This window comes from Sphaeramia orbicularis, chromosome 5 (genome assembly GCF_902148855.1).
Source record: "Sphaeramia orbicularis chromosome 5, fSphaOr1.1, whole genome shotgun sequence".
NCBI lineage: Eukaryota > Metazoa > Chordata > Actinopteri > Kurtiformes > Apogonidae > Sphaeramia > Sphaeramia orbicularis.
The window spans coordinates 39,337,286-39,349,394 of NC_043961.1; the positions used below are offsets into that span (position 1 = coordinate 39,337,286).

Consider the following 12,109-nt stretch of genomic DNA (forward strand, 5'->3'; position numbering starts at 1 on the left):
TTCAATCCCACCATACCTCATCTGTACTATCTCTGGTGTTTATTACAATAACTATATTGTACAGATAAATACAAGTTTGTATTAAATACATTTGTACTCACACACAAAATACAACGTCACTTACTCATAGGCCACAGATTTTTCTCATATTTCCAGCATTATTTGGTTTTAATTAAGTTAGGTCCTATAAATATTTGGTCTAACATCCAAATGAAATTTGTCTTCATTTAACCTTTCATATGACATTTATCACAATTTATTAGAATATCATCCTCTGCATTTTGCCCAGAGTAGATTCAAAGGTATATTATGACAAACACGGGATAACTGACTTTTTTAGCTAAATATATCATCAACTGACATAAAACCAAAGGGCTACAACCACTGGGCATTGACTCACTCCATGGGCTTTACTTGGGAATTAATGTTGTAGAAGATGACAGTGGTTTGCATGCTTACTATGGAGCCTGAACGTCCACATGGGTCATATCTGATACCGAAAAGCTAACGAACAATATTTTACCTGAATTTTAAAATGCATTGAGAGGATTAATGGTTCAGAAGTATTAAACATTATGGACTAGTATGCGTACTGTACAGGTGGCTGGTTGGGTCTTTGAGCGTTAATCCAGCTCCCTGGTAAAGTACCTATGGTTGGAGACTGTTCAAAGATGTGATTAAAAAACAACATAAAAATGTGTTTTTATTCAGCCAAGCCACATCATTTCCCTACTTAAAGGAGTATATTCCTGCTTTTTAATGAAATTATACATTTTAAAACATTTCCCTGTGGTCCTACATAACTGTAAATGTTATACTTGGGTCTGAATTCTTCATTATTACACATCCACAGGTACAGCTTCAAGCCCTGTTTCTGACTAATGACACCAGCAAAGGGTGTTTTGAGCGCTGGCCCTTTAAATGCAAATGAGCCACTTCACGCCCCACCCCTCCAGGTTGTTACCATGCTGCTCTGTCCTGTTCAGGCCACTTGGTTTTTTGTTATACAACCAACAACTGAACATTTAGGTAATTGGCTCAAAGTTTGGACAGTATTTTCAGTATGGACTACAACTGCTGCTGCTGACAAACGATGATCGCGTACTTGAGTGACATGTTTGTCGGAAGTCTTGATCTTATAGTGGCAAATGTCGTGGCATAACTAGTTTCAGACGTGACAAATTAAGCAGGAATGAAAACAAGGTTGTAGAAATCCGATTTTTTGCCATAATGAATAAAACGATAGCTCTGCATCACCTGGAGGGTTCAAATTCAAACTTTTTTAACTATTAGGGCCAAATACACAAATAAATGTACCAAAGACATAAAAGTGGGTTTAGCAAAATTATGACCCCTTTAATAAAATGCTCTTCTAGCGTAACCCCACAAATTTACAGGAAGTCAGGGATTTGAAGAGCAGATGCTGTGGTAAAGTACTGGATTCTATATCCTGTCTTCACCTCAGTCATCTCCTACTACTGAAGAAAAGGTCAAAAAGTCATAGCTCCTTCAATGGCAAATAAAGCTGATATTGTGATTGTGCAGAAACATACACTGGCGAGATTTCTTGTGATGACCAGTTGTTTACTTGAAACTCCAAGATGCTGTATGGTGGTGTTAATGATTATGGCTCACAAAGCTTATAGGCATCGGTGAACGGAGGGCGAAAGAAGAAGGCTTGTCAGAGAAGAAATGAGAAGAAAAGAAAAAAAAAGGCAGAAAATTAAAAATCATAACAGTTAATCCCCTCATTGAAAGATAGTGTTGTTTGCATGATTTTAATGACAAGAGGAAAGTGATAAATGTTTTCACCTTAACAAGGTTATGGGTCTCCCTGGGAGGTGTGGGGTTGAGGACCAGATACTCATCTGTGGTTGTAGAGTTGGAGCTTTTCATCTGCCCCACAGAGAGAGAATTAAAGTCGCTTCTATTATTTAATTTCGGTGTTTATTTGGAAAGAGACCTTGAGTTATACTTTGGGGAGAAGTGATGGGAGTGGAGAGTGAGCTGGGACAAATTAAAATATAAGAATAGATAGAAAGGAGGAGGAGGAGGAAGATGGAAAGTACTGAAATGTGGCTTCGAAGTGACTAAAAGTAGAAAAAATAAACACAGGAACTGAGCGCAAGTGGTGATGAAATTTAAGGTGGAGGGAAAATGTCAGTCAAAGGCAGCAGTAACAGTCGTATGGGGAAAGGATGGGAAGGAGAGCAACAGAAGGATAGAGGGAATGACCACATGGCAAAGCTGACATTAGCTGAAGATGTTTAGACTATATTTTAAATGTTTTTTTTTTTTTATTATTATTATTTCTTATCATTCATTAGTAGTTGTGTTACGTTAATTATTTAATGTCATAACCATGTAGAACTCAAAGAGACTGGTGTATTTATGTACAGTATTTAGTTCATGCGATCACCTTGTAGCATTACAACCCATTACAACTCTAGTCGTTACAGGTTTATACATTAATATATCATGATGAAAATAGCAAATAGTCTTTTGCAATCGTGTTTGAAACTAACATAAACTTGCCATTTTAAAAAGATCTTCAGTTGGAATTAGAAAGAATGAAAGAGATTTAGTTTTATGTTATTGATACATAACATTTTTCCAAATGAGACCAAATAAATACATTCAGGCTAGGGCTAGGGCGATATAATGCTATGATATATATTGCAAAATAACTTTTCCTCGATAGAAATATGAAGACAACTCGATACAATTTGATAGAATTCATTCGCCCATGTTTTGGACAGACATAAGAACAGCCAATCATAATTAAGTAGCACCGCATCAAACCAATCATTGTAGCGCCACGTCAAGTTAGGTTGACGCACAACAGCACAGGTGTAGAGCAGCTGCACCACACACATATGTTTGGGCAGCAGTGGGGAGATAATGAGTGTTTCCCTCAGAGACAATTTGACCGAGAACTCATGCGACCGGGTTACTGGAAAAGTAGGGTGTAACCGTTTCAGTTCCAGCGTACAACAGAGGCGTAGAAGCTGGGAGCCGGACGTTCTAAGCATGTTACGTTTTCAGCTTTGGTTTACACTACTTACAGCAGTTACAGAATTGTTTCTTGAAGATGGTCTATTTTATTTGTGTTCTCTTTTAAAACATGAAAGTTTTTGCCTGCTGTCAGGACTTTTAGTTTGGTTTTAAATATATTGGACCTGTTTTATTTATCTGAAACAGTTGTATAATATTCTTCATGTTTAAAACCTAATAAATCATATTAAATCAAAAATAACCTTCTGATGCCTTCACAACTAACTTATGATTAACGGAAAATTTAAGCTTAACAAAGATAGTGATTTGATTTATATCACGATACATATTGATATCGTCTGATATGAAAAAAATTAGCATGATATGAGTTTTTCCATATTGCCCAGCCCTAATTCAGGGCAGAGGAAACAGATTGTCTCATACATTCAGTTTAAACCAAAAACATGATATTTTTAAGGGTTCATTAATTGTTTTTTGGTGAAAATTCGTCTTTTTTTTTTTGTAATCCAGTTTAAGTCCTGTGTTACCTATCTGTGCATCACAAATTTTGGAATTGTATTAATGTTTAGTTTGATAGTGCAGTCGTTGTTGACCATTATACAGACATTTTAATAGAAAAGGGATCTGTACCTACAATCAGATGCATCACATCTTCTTCAACGATAATCTAATCAGCATATCTGTCGGTCCATGTGAATCTTTGTTCCAAATGTTTAAATATTCTGTAAGCTGTTCCTGTTTATTGTATTCTTCATATGATGTAAAAGCAGCAAAAAGAGACACAGTTTTATTGAAAACAAAATATAAAATTAAACCAAAAAAAATCACTTCTCATCTTCACCCTTCCCTGTGCATATATTGTTCTTGATATTCCACAGATACCATATTATAAAACACCGGAAACCATGTTGCAACACATGCAACACATACTGTACATGCTACGAGTTTGGGTCAGCGTTAGCATTAGCATCAGTAAGTGTAGGCAAGACACACCACTTCCTTAGTTACTTTGAACAGTAGGTCAATAGTGAGTGACATTTTTCTATGTTTAAATGTAGGTATTTTTGTTTTAGTTATTTTTCATCCAAATGTTCACAGAACAAACTCACATGGTAACCAGAATATAGATTTACATGCAGGGTGGTTGAAAAATCCTTAAAAAGTTCTTAAATGTGATTGCAGTTAAAATGAATAATAAATCCTTAAATCTGACTCTCAAAGTCATAATATTCCACAGACCCAATGAATGATATTGCTATATTGTAAAGCTTTGTGAGGGACTCAATCAAATGTGTCATTAGTGTTGATAATTTATCATATGGAAATGGGAATGAGTGGAGCCACAGAATCATTCATGGGTGGGGGGGTCAGGAATGAGCGTTAGCATCATGGATGTCAGAAGCACAAACATTAGTTATTTTACCCTATAACACCAAACGTATCTATATTTGATAGCATGAGTTTTGAAGCCCTCTACATGATGCATGTGGGATTTTTTTTTTCTTGAAAAACCTGATTGTATACATTAGATACATGCAATACAGGATAATCCACCGGGGGGGAGGAATTCATTCAACCAGAGGCCTTTGCAGTGACACTACAAGACTGTCATTATGAGGAAGGAGCAGGAACTTTGCCAATTTTGAAAATAAGATTGCCAATTGTTAGACATGTTGTGTTATATTATAGTTTTGTTGTTCAAAAATATAACAGCGGAGTATTAAGAACCTGATGTATCAAAGATGATACAAAATTGAAACTCATACATGGAAATTGATATTTGAAAAAAAGAAAATTCAGAAGGACCAACTGGCAAAGTTCAGGCTTTACAGGGTGAATATGACATTAGGTTAGGATTCAATAAAACCAGTAGATGTTAAAAGGTTAGAAGCTCTGCACTGGTGTTACTGGCTGAATGAAAAACAGTAAACAGTATACTGTACATTAAACAGGAGGGAGAAAGCAAATAATGTCATATCAGGCAGAGAAAAATGAATATTAAAATGGGGGAAAAGACAAGAGAAAGAGAAGAAATACCAGTAAAAGTCATTAAAATAGAGAATAGATAATGTAAAAAAAAATAAGGTCATAATATGTAAGGTGAAAAATATGGAGAGGGTGTTTTTTAAGGCTTGACCCTTCTTCTTTTTTTTTTTTCTGTCTCACAGGGGTACCATAGACCCAGACATTACATCGCCACACAAGGTAATTAAACTGACGTAATGTGATTGTGTGAGTGTAATTCTACATTTGTGCAAATATAAAAGTGTAATGTATTTTATGTGTTTGTGTTCGTGAGTGGGTAGTGTGAGTGGTGTGTGTGTGTGTGTGTGTTGTGTGTGTGTGTGTGTGTGTTGGTGTGTTGTGTAGCAGGCACCTGGTAAATGTTCGTCCTTTGAGCGGGAAGGCTATTACCACAACCTCCTAAATCTAACCACCGTATAAAATCCCCTGACAAATTTAAGACCCCATTACCTCAAACCCCCGAACCACTATGTGGGATCGTGAGTGTGGGTGTATGTTAGAGCACACTTGTGTAAGTCCTGTGCTCATACTGAGTGTGTGGTGTGTTTATATAGAGCTGCTTGTATGTTTGCGTGCATCATGTTTATATCTCTGGCGCTTCTGTGTGTGTGTGTGTGTGTGTGTGTGTGTGTGTGTGCGTGCATGTGTGTGTGCAGGGCCCATGCAGGAGACAGTGAGGGATTTCTGGAGGATAGGTTTGGCAGGAAAATTCGGCCTCAATCGTCATGGTTACCAACCTGTGGAGGTGGGGCAGGGTGAGTTCATCATATCTGAGATGATTAATTGTGTGTTATGTATGTGTTTAAGAAAGAGACATGATGTTTTTTTATTTTTCTCTGAAAAGATCAGGACTTATGAGGGGTCCTGATCTTATACAACTGGAAAAAAATCAAAAATCTTACTAAGGTGTATTTTTCTCATTTCTAATCAAATGTCTCATCACACTTAAAAATAAGACATAATCACCTAAAGAGGTAACCTTTCAGTGAGATATAGAACTTATTTTTAGACAATAGATCTTGAAAATCTTATTTCAAGAAATCTTACCAAATAATTTTTCACTTGTTCCATTGGCAGATTTTTTTTTTGCTTGAATTAAGCAAAAAAAATCTTGAATTAAGCAAAAAAAATCTGCCAATGGAACAAGTGAAAAAATATCTTCGTAAGATTTCTTGGAAATAAGATTTTTCCAGATCTGTTGTCTAAAAATAAGTTTTTTATATCTCACTGAAAGTTACTCTTTAGGTGATTATGTCTTATTTTAAAGTGTGATTAGATATTTTGACTAGAAGTGAGAAAAATACACTTGGTAAGATTTATATTTTGCAGTCAATAATTGTTTATTTATATACATATAAATTGTATAACTATATTTGTGTGAATTGTCCTTGTTCAGGTGAAGTGTGTGCGTTATTGGCCTGATGAGACTGAGGTCTACGGAGACATCACAGTGACCCTGATAGAAACTGAACCACTGGCCGAATACGTCATACGAACTTTCACCGTCCAGAAGGTAAACAACAAAAAGCACAGGACAATAAAGTTTCTGTCCTCTAATACAGATAATCTGTAGTTTTACTGGGGCTTCCACTTCTGTTCTTTTGTAAACTCAAAGCCTGGATTACCATCAGAGCCTGTTTTGTGTGTGATTGAGGGGGGCTTTGAGGCCAACAGTGATTCTTATTTGTTTCTTGCTGTTTAAGAGGAGGCTCAAAAAAGCATAATCGGGCCTTTGTAATCAGGCAGAAGGGATTTGAGAGGAGAAAGGACTAGTGAAGCTGGAAGACTGGACCATTATTGTTGTGATGTCGTTCTCTAAGGCGCTTGTCATCAAAAGGGAAAACGGTTGAATCACATACCCACAACTAAACGCCTGATTTCTTCTTTGTTTTCATCTTCGTCTGCATCTTAACTTTATTGCTTTTTCAAACGGTGCTGAATAATTTTCATCTACCCTAATGTCATTTACATTTTTTTCTTGCCTATCATTCATGCATAAAGGTTAACATATTTAAATGACACTTAACAAAAATCAGTGATATCAGTCATTCATCCTTTTCTTTTTTCCACACTACTTTTCTTTGTTGTCATTTCTTATTTCTTTCTGATTCCTCCTCTTCCTCTTTACCCATCATACCTCCTCCTCTGCCTCCTCCACTCCTGTATTTCCCCCTCAGTTGTGCCAAAGCAGCTTATGGAAGACACGTCTTGAAGTCGTCGCTGTCAGCTCGTTTAGCAAGCCATTAATCCATACCACCTCTGGTGTGGTGTGTGTTTGTGTGTGTGTTGGAGTGCACAGTAGAATTCAAAGGACAAGTTCATTTTCCAATGCGCAGCTGCACACACTACACACATGCACATACTCACTAATGGAAGATTCTCCAAACTAAAGCAGGTTCTGTCAGTGTCTGTGTGTTTGAATGCAAGACAGTACATGAGTTTCTGCACAACAGTTAATAGCTTTAATTACACTGAATAATGAGAGCAAACCTGACTTTAATCTTCACAGAATAGTTCTGCTATTGGATGACTTTTTCAGTTTTCTGCATTAACCCAAGTCATTTCAATAAGGTAATTCACTTGAATATCCACCAATGCCCTCTGACAGCATTTGCAGACTGTCCTGCATCCTTCCCTTAGCACCACCTAAGGCAAGCTCAAATCCCAGAAAGAAAAACTCCCCAAACAAACTAGAATGGTTTTTTATTACCCCGCGCCCCCAAAAGGGAGGCAAGGGGTATTGGTTTTTGGTTCTGGTTGTTTAACACTCTAGCAGCAAAACTATGGGGTTGGTATTTATACCAAATAGGTGCATAGATTACCAGTGACCCAGAATAAATGTGGTTACATTTTGGGAAAAGTAGGTCAAAGTTCAAGTTTTTAATGAGTTTTTAAGATCTTTTTTTTCCCCATTTACTTTTTAAATTTCAAATGTCTGTAGCAGCAGAAACTTTCAGGTTGAATTCATACCAAATTGGGAGTTAAAATGCCAGTGACTCAGAATAGATGTTGTTACATTTTGACAACAGTCAGTCAAAGTTAAAAATTTTTATGAATTTTTAAATCTTTTTTTTCCCCATTTACTCATAATAGTGAAATTTCAAAATGTCTATAGCAAGCAAAACTACTGGTTGAATTCATACCAAATCGGTTTATAAATTGCCAGTGACGCAGAGCAGATGTGGTTACATTTTGGGAAAAGTAAAAAGTTCACATTTTTTATGAATTTTTTAAAATCTGGTTTTCTTTCCCATTTACTTATAATGGGTGAAATTTGAAATGTCTAAAAAAAAAACATCAATTTGTTTCATTTACTTCAAACTTGGCACATACTATAAGGCAACCGATATCTGACATCAGTCACACGCATAGACATGATGACATCGACTGGAGTGATGCCAGAATATGCCTACAATACATGCAGGGGCAGGGTCTGTTGTGCCCTGGAACCACTTGTTATTTTTAGTTTTTTATTTTTATTAACAGTAGAATAGTTAAGGGTGCCAGAACCTATGTCCCAGAAGAGGGCCAAAGCTAACAGGTGGCAGTGCATAGAGAAAATGAAGATGAACATTGTTGCTCGGCTTTAAAGGCTATTGTTCAAAGTTTGTGTCAAATGAAGAATCACTGTTAGTACGAAATTAAGAAATGTCTCAAGGCACAGTTTGCATGAATGAATGAATGAGGGGAATATTAGAAATGAAGAGCTCCTTACCTCTGAGCCCTAGACAGGCCACAACCATTAGACTGTACCATTGAAGCAGAGGATAAACTCATATTTTTCTGTGTATATCAATTCAATGCACTTCAGTTTCAACACACTTTATTTATCCCCAAAGGGCAATTTAAAAAGGCATGAAAATAGCTTATAAAGAGATTTAAAAAGAGACAGTACAGGGTCACCACACACAAGGACAAGAAAACATACTTAGAGTCTTATCTTATATATTTATCTAAAAGAACTAAAAATAACTGCAGTCAAAGTCTATTGTTTACAGGTCTGTAAGTTGGATCTAGAACCATTTTGGAAAGGTTAAGAAACTCAGCTCTGATTTATCTTTGTATGCCATCTGAATCTGCCTTCTACAATAATTCATGGCAGTTTTTGTAGGTTGTCAAGAAACCTTTCAGGGTCTTTTGTATCCATAGTTCCTTTTCTTAGAATTCCACTTTGGTCATCAGATGGAGCGTAGACTACACATAGTAGCAACAGGCATTATGTCTTTGTCTGAGATATTACACAACAGGGGAAGTCCTCCAAATGTCATGGTGATCTTGTGTTTAGAAGCCCATAGAGCAGACATACTTGCTCAGTTTCAGGTTGGGTCAGAGTGACCATGGAAATGCACTGAAGGCTTAATTTTTTTATCATTGCAAGTTGTTCAAACTCAGATAGTGTTCACAATAAAATATTAATAACACTTCATCTATGAGTGGTCACAAAGATGATATCTTCCCATTAGTATTTTTATATCGGAACAACCATCCATTCCATTGTGTGTCAATGGATGAAGGATTGTTCCTGTAGGAAAAAATAGAAAAAATAGAAATAAACAAATGCTTATAAAATAATGAATAATAAGAATAATAAAACAAATAAATGAAAATATTAACAGGAAAGTTTTTGTGACAATAATGCACAGAAATAACTATAGGACTTATTGTGTTATGAACTTGATCAAAAATCTAAAAACTGCACAACACTGGTTATTGGTGATTTTGAGTGTGTTGTGTGGACTGATCTGGGACTTAATTTACTAATTTTTTTTTTTTTTTTTTTTTTTTTTTTTTTTTGCATTGACTTCATTTCAATTAATTGGGCAGCATTTGTGTCATGTGACAAGAACATAAAACCCTGGTCAAAATGACCAAAAAGAAAAAAATGCTGTGAAGAGGTGTAGTTAGAACACAGTGAAATAAGTAGTACAGCATAATAGAATTATTTGAATTACGAACGTGGGTGTGAGATTTAGTGACTCTAGAGGTACAGTTACATATTGCAAGCAACGTAATTTGTAGTTTAGATTTAATTTTATTTTTTTTTACCAACCTCTCATGACCCTGAGGCCCTGGTTGGTTGGACCACACCATCTATCGATTGAGAGAAGTAATTTCAACATCACTGAGAGCAAATCAATGAGAAGTCCAGTTATCAAATCACCTTGTGGGTTTTCTGGGTTTTATTTTCTTCCCTGTCTCCATCCTCTCTCCCGTCCATTTCTAACGTCTGTTTCTTTCTCTACTTCAACCTTGTACCTTCTCATATTGTCTTTTCTTCTCTATCCTTTTACCTTCTTCGTTGTGACCTCGACTCACCACCTCTCACAGTTTACATTTCATGGCCCTGTTTTTCTCCTTTTCGTGCCTTTCCAATGTTCTCAGGTTATCATAAGGCACTATGCCAAAGCAAACAATTCAATACAACCTTACAAGCAATTTCAATTGCTAGAACAACAGTGTGCTCTCAGGTCTATTCTTAGAAGGTAAACTGAACTGAACAAAATGTGGTTCTCTCCATTTAAGACACATTAGCTCACTACAGTATAATGGAAGCGATTGGGTTTGAATTATTCAAGCATATGATGGGAGTTTTTCTTTTTACTATTTTTTTTTTTTCAGGAGGGGGGGAATTGACTGCTGGAAGCTGAAGAAAGGGGTCATTCCATATCTTCTACTTCTTTCCAGTAGAGAGTTGTCAGAAAGTTAGAAAATTATAATAACCCATGAGAAGAGATGCGGGTGAATGCCCATAGATGTAGGTCAGGATTCAAAGTAGAAAAGTAGAAGTAAGACTCCTCAGCCCTAAGGCACATACTGTATCTGACTTGAACATGTTGGGAAATACTGTCAAAGTTATAAACTTCCTGCTGACAGGTCTAAAAGTGTCAAAATACAGTGATGTTTTGGGGTGTCTTGGAGGTTTAGGTTGATGCTGTGTTTTGTCCTGGTTACAAATACTGAATAATCTCTAATAGCATCTATGTTTTCACTTGTCTTTCCTTGCCACTCCTAAAGCAATTTGAAAAGTGAAAAAAAAAGAGGCTGCGGAGTGTCCTCATGTATCTTTTGCTACCGTCAGCCATGTTTTGGTGTTTTATTGGAATGTCCAGGACAATGATAATATTGTGTCAAAAAGTTAAGACAAAGTTGATTTCTATCCCCATAAGATATAAAGGATGAAATGGTTATAATCAAAGGCACAAGAGCAGGTTAAATAATGAAGAATCCTTAAGGATATTTACACAGGATCATAACTAATTCATAAATCATGTTAATTACATATATTTGACAAATGTAGCTTGAACAAATATTACCAATTATCAATATTACCAAATTTGTATAAATATAAGAAACCATACTAATGTTACCTCTAATTCACAAATTCAACAACTGCTTTGGTCAGTTTTTTTGATTTGCCTCCCAAGTGGCACATAATGACTGATCGATAAAAGCAGCATAAGATAACTCTAAACTAGGTGAGTACCTCAGATTTTGGCACAGCACTTGAAAACAGTTCATATTCTGATAATTGTTAGTCTTTAGAAGTTAGCTAGTGGACCAAAATTTGTAAACAGTAGCACACATGTGATGAACTGGCGCTGCCATTGGACAGAAAAAGTTGAGGGTGAAGTGAAATCAGAGACAGTGGGTGTTGATTAAAAACAAACATGGAGGTTCTACCAAATGTCATGAGACATTCGGTCTCCTCATAGCTCCACGTCTTTCACGGTTCATGGCTGCTGCTATTAGCTCTGACTACCAAGTGGCTTGGCTACTTCCAGTTTTGTTGATTACCCACAATGTGACACTGCTACAGTGGCTCTCAAGAACAAAAAGGTGGTTCCTTGGTTTGTTCTCTGCTTGAGGCCAGTTTATTCACACCAGAAGTGAACCGGCCCAGAGTCCATTTGGAAATGGACCGAGACCACTTCTTCTACGTGGTCAGCTTTTCTGGTTCAAATCAGAGTTCAACATGTTTGTATTCACACCTAAAAAAAAGTCCGGAACTTTCTGGGGAAACGAACTCTGGTCCGTTTTAAAACAAACCAAATGAAGTAGGTCTGAATAC

General features: G+C 36.4%; 1 pseudogene; it reads left to right on the plus strand.

Annotated features, from left to right (window-relative positions):
• LOC115419930 (receptor-type tyrosine-protein phosphatase T-like) overlaps positions 1-12,109 on the plus strand; it is a 58,061-nt pseudogene that overhangs the window by 1,575 nt on the left and 44,377 nt on the right.